Below are 5,209 nucleotides of genomic sequence, written 5' to 3'. Positions count from 1 at the left end.
GGAGATATACATATATACATAGTAAATGACTAAATAATTATCTTTTAGAAGACACATTTAATTTATATAAATTGTAATTGTAAAATATTGCCCAATAGCAAGTTGAAAAATTGCTTAGAAAAAAAGAGAGGGGAAAAGTACAAGTAGGAAATTCTATTTTTGTGTTTTTAATATTTTTCTTTTTTAACAAAAACGACATTTTAGATGGAATGACTATAGTTTGTCAGTGAAAATTTTTTTTTAGGTTTTTTTTCCCGTAAACCTGTATATTTTTGTAATTTGGGTGAAGGGCCCCTTTTTTTGCGGGTTGGTTTAGAATGCATTGAAAGGGTTATGGTGGTGGTGCGGGAGGTGGGTTTGTGGGAAAACCCAGGGCTTGATTTGTGTGGCGCTGGTGCCGTGACCGGGGGACATCCCCGGAGCACCCATGAGACTTTTGAGTCTGATGAGAGCTTCTTTTCTCTCTCTGACGCAAACAAGAAGAAGGCCGGGGACCATGACCAACACCAACCCACAGCCTGCCACTGTTCCCAACATGGGAGGCCAAAGAATCATCACCGAGAAAAGGATAAAGAAAAAAGCCAACAGGGAGGATCCGGGGATCCCCCGAGACTCCGAAACCCCCGGGAGCCTCGGGCTCTTTTTTTGAATATTCTGACGTAAGTTCAGAAAAATTCTCAGAGCCAGAGGCTGGTGAGATCACAGATAGTCCTAGTCAGACCCCTGTTTAACCCCTCGGTACGGTCGCCAGGCCCTCGATCCCCAAACTCGTTGGGCAAGACCTAGTCCCGTCACAGCCCTGCCCCAGCAAACCTCGGTAAAAGCTTAAGCCGAGTCCATCCTACGCTCCCAGTCAACCCCTCCAAGCCCCCCTCGTGACCATACATAGTGAGGGAAGTGGGAGATCTCAACATCTCACATACACCCCCCAAAGCCCCAGACCTTGGTACCCTATCATGGTATGTCCCTGACCCTCGTATTTAGATACTGTGGGGAGTACTATCGTTTTCTGGGATCCTTATCATCAGCACGCACACCATCTGAGTCAGAAAGAGACCATTTACGTATTCGTAAGAAAAACAAAAAAGAAAAGAAGAGAAAACATGAAAAAAAAACGTAAAAGTTGAGAGATCTCATAGTCCAGTTTTGCACAAGAAAAAAAAAAAAGAAAAGTAAAATAAATCTGTAGTGGAAGTCCAAATTTTTAAAGGAAGGGTTAGGGGATGGTATGTTTGTTCCGAAGATGACTTCAGAACCAATTGATTAAATTGTTCCTAGAGTTGCTCCTATCATGACCTAGATCAGCAGTGCACCATCAGGCCAAGGGAATCGTGGTGAGGAACCAGTCCAGTTAGTTCCCCCATGATGATGAAGTTATACATACTCCCCAAAAAACCTGTTCCAAACAAACAACCCGTAGCAATGAGTCGGAGAAACCTCCCAAATATTGCTCATAAGATCCAAGACGCACTCCTCTCATAGGTTCCACACAGATCACCACATACGCCCAGCCCGCCTGCCACCGTAGGTCGTCATGCTACACCGCCTCCACCACCCCACCTCCATCTGCAAACAAGAGTTATGCCGCTCGGCGAAGTCATATGTAAGTCCCCCCAGACCATCAACACCCCCTTTCCGTCAAAAGGGGAGGGGAATAGACTCCCACCCCCGAAAAATCTCCAAGAAGGGGAGCTCCCCATCGAGGCCCTACACCACCCACCCTTTCGGCAGGAACGTTCCAGGCTTGCGCCAAATTCAGTTGTGAGACCACCTCACACCCGAGCAGATATTTTGGAGTTGCATCAAGCTTCGCAAAAAGGAAAAAAGAAAAAAAAAAAAGGCAAAGACAGGGAGTATCATTTTCGGAAGGAGAAGCAAAAGAGGGGTCGCACCAAGTAGAAGTCGCAGCAGAAGCCGGGGCCAATCCACCCAAAGGGAAATGTGGTTTATTGAAGCTTTAAGGGGGTGTTTTTGGTGTGGTGTGTGTTTTGCCTGTTGATTTTGGTCGGGGTTTTTTCTGTGTTTGAGTTTTTTTAGTGTGGTTCTGATAATTTGTGAATTTTTTGTTAGTAGTGTCCTTCCTTTTTTTTTTTTTCTTCTTTTTTTTTTTTCTTTTACTTTTACTTTTATTTTACTTTTGAGTTTGAATCCTTTGTTTCCCTTTAAAACTTCTTAAAAAAAACTAACATTATTTATCTGCTCTTTGCTAATTTTGTTTTGTAAAAATTATTTCTTTTATTTGGCAAATTATGTGAAGGCATGCAAATGTGGTTTTATAGGATATGCACTAAAACCTCCTTTCAAATAATGGGTTTTGGGTACTATAACGTGCTAGATTAACAATTTCTTCACCAGGTGCAAAAGGGGGCTCTGTATTTGTGCATTCTTAAAAGATGTAACTTTTCTTCCTTTTTTTTAAAATTTTCATTTGAGTAAATATTGTATTAATAGGCAAAAAAAAAATTTGTATACACCTCTTTGAATGATAAAAAAAATAGCAATGCTTGTAAAATAAAAATTTTTTAATATACACTGTATTTTTAAATCCTAGAAAAAAATAATGTACTTTTTCAAAAGGTTAATTGTAGTTTTTTTTTGGTAAGCAACAAGCAGTTGTGTTGTGAATGGAACATCAAATAGTTTTTCATTTTTAAAAAATTCCTGTTGATTTCTATCTTTTATTTGTTTCTTTTTCTGTGATGCAATAATTTTTTTTTTTATTTAGGCCATTTTAATTTGTTATGTTTATTTTTTTAAATACTACTCCACTACAACTTCCAGAAAATACTACATACACTACTACTAACTACTACTACTAAAATACGTTACTATTTCTTCTTCAAATACTCTTGACTTCCATATTGATATTTCAGATAGTTCTTTGGTTTATTTCTAAAAGTTTACTTAACCTTTTAAAAAAAAAGAAAAAAAAACATTTTTGGCATTCCAATCACATTTTTAAAAAGGTTATTAACCCATTGCATTCTGGGACATGTAGTTTTTGTCATGGTTGGTTGTAGCTCCAGAGACATGTAATTCCTGTCAGGTGACTCGGTTTTGGGCCCCGATGACATGAATTCCCGTCATGGTGAATTGCTTGTGGTAGCAGGACGAGTCATTCACATTTTACTGTGGGGATGCATTCATTTTATGCCCCTTCTTTTTTTAGGTTATAAATACCCAAAGGGGGATTGCCTGAGGGGGGAAGAGAAATGTAACTCTTTTTTGACTTTTTATTATGTAAGAGTGATTTTAAAAAAAATAATTTGCCTCCTGTCCCTGGAAGTGTCATGCCCCAAAAAAATTATGTTTCCCCCTTGTGTTTCGAACCTATAAATAACCCTTCACATGTTACATGATCACAGATTTTATATACCGTGTTACTTTTTAAATGTGAAGGCAAAAAAAAACGAAGCATATTATTGAGATTTGTTTTAATTTCCCAAATCTCTTTTTTTTAAGAATAAAATATGTGAAAAAGAAAAAAAATCCAGTTTTTTTTCCCCCGGGGGAAAACCCAAAGCCTCTTTTGTGTGTGTAGCACACCTACTTTATAAATGGAAAAAATTTACATAAAAGTTACTACAGAAAAGAAAAAAAATTTGCATCTCTAATTGCAAAAAAGTTTTTAAAGTCAATTTTTTATAACAAACCCGCAAAGGAAACATATTGCTTTGCCTTTAGTATGGTGTGACAAGTCAAAAACCCTTAGTTTGGAAAAGCCCCGGGGGTCAAGCCAAACGGGTGCACTACTCCCAGAAGGATGGGGGAAACACCCCAGATTCTCTTTGGGGGCAAGGGTTTTAAAATTTTACATGATGCACTTTTTAGCATTAATTAATATGAATCAACATGAAATTTAAAAAACCCCAGAAATAAGGGTTTTTTTTTTTTTTTTTTTTTCTTCTTTTTTATTTTTCCCCCCCCCCCCCCAACTTAACCTTGGTGATGACAATTAACAGGCGAAGGGTTTAAAAAGGGGAAGTCGGAGTCCCGGGCGCAACGTGGTGAAAAGGAGCATAGACGATCATCCCGGAGGGGGGTACACGACAACACCACCCGCGCACACCACCCCTGCTGCAGCTGACGCCAGCACATGAGAACAAAAAAGAGTCCACAAGCCTTTTTGCGAATTAGTCAAGAGTAGGAAAAATAGAGAACGCAAAAGCAGTTAAGACAAAAGAAGGCAAAAAAAACCAGAAAAGGAAAAAAGAAAACGTTAAACCCAGAAGGTGGGGTTCTGTTTCTGGCCCAGATCCCCTGGACCCACAGCATCAGCAAAAGTATTCCTAAGGGTGCTGCAAAAAATGAACAAATGCAGCAGTGGACCGGAAGAAATTCTATCCATCATCCCTTTTAAAACAAAAATGCCAAAATTTCTGTAATTAAAATAGACTTTAAGAAAGTGTTTTGGGCCAACAAACTTGACTAAGCTGCCAATGCCCCCAGGAATCAACCTTGAAGACTTGATTCCAATTTTCAAGCAAAACCCCCAGAGTCCAAGCCCGCAAATCAGTATTACTAAGGACCTCCCAAAAGCCTCCAAAAAGCAAAGGGAAAAATTATTTTTTCCATTTGATAGTCTTAAACCCACTCTCTAGTTGTGATCAAAAGGGGATTCTTACATATTTTCATATAGGGGCGTTTAAAAAAGGACTTTGAATTTTAAACATTTTGCAACGGTGATGTGTAGTCATTTTTCATGGGAATAATCGCAGACCCCTAGATGAGGATCATTACATTATAATTTTTATATTATTTTTACTGACATATTTTTTGGCGCATCTTCCACTAGCCCGACAACCACTTAGATGCGACTCCCCTTTTCCCAAAAATTTTTTCCATTATTTGATAAAAAACCAGCCAACTACCTTGTTTAGTTAGATATGTGCATACTCATCAAGGGAAATTCCTGCTTCCTTTTTTAAAATTCATTGCAGTTTAATAAAGCGAAATTTGAACAAAGAATGAATTGTATAGCAAAAAGTTGCCGGTTCCCCTGTTATTTTAATACTTTTTCAGTGAAGAAGGGAACTGAAGAAAATTACAATGATGATGCAATGAGTTTCACCCCCACTTGCAAGAAGTGGCCCCCTAAAAAATCGTCCCAATTTGGTCAGGCCAAAAAAACCTGAATGCAAAACGAAAAACCCCAAAAGGGAAAAAGGTTAAACCTTTTTTTCCAAATTGGGGGGAAGGGAATTCCCTG

At 38.6% G+C, this 5,209-nt stretch overlaps 1 pseudogene; it reads left to right on the top strand.

Moving 5' to 3' along the window:
- The first annotated feature begins 333 nt into the window (after nt 1–333).
- On the top strand, nt 334–5,137 carry LOC119570649 (annotated as a pseudogene).
- The last annotated feature ends 72 nt before the right edge of the window (nt 5,138–5,209 follow it).

The sequence above is a fragment of the Penaeus monodon genome, unplaced genomic scaffold, assembly GCF_015228065.2.
Source record: "Penaeus monodon isolate SGIC_2016 unplaced genomic scaffold, NSTDA_Pmon_1 PmonScaffold_3417, whole genome shotgun sequence".
NCBI classification, from domain to species: domain Eukaryota; kingdom Metazoa; phylum Arthropoda; class Malacostraca; order Decapoda; family Penaeidae; genus Penaeus; species Penaeus monodon.
This window is presented reverse-complemented; position numbering and strand designations above follow the sequence as displayed.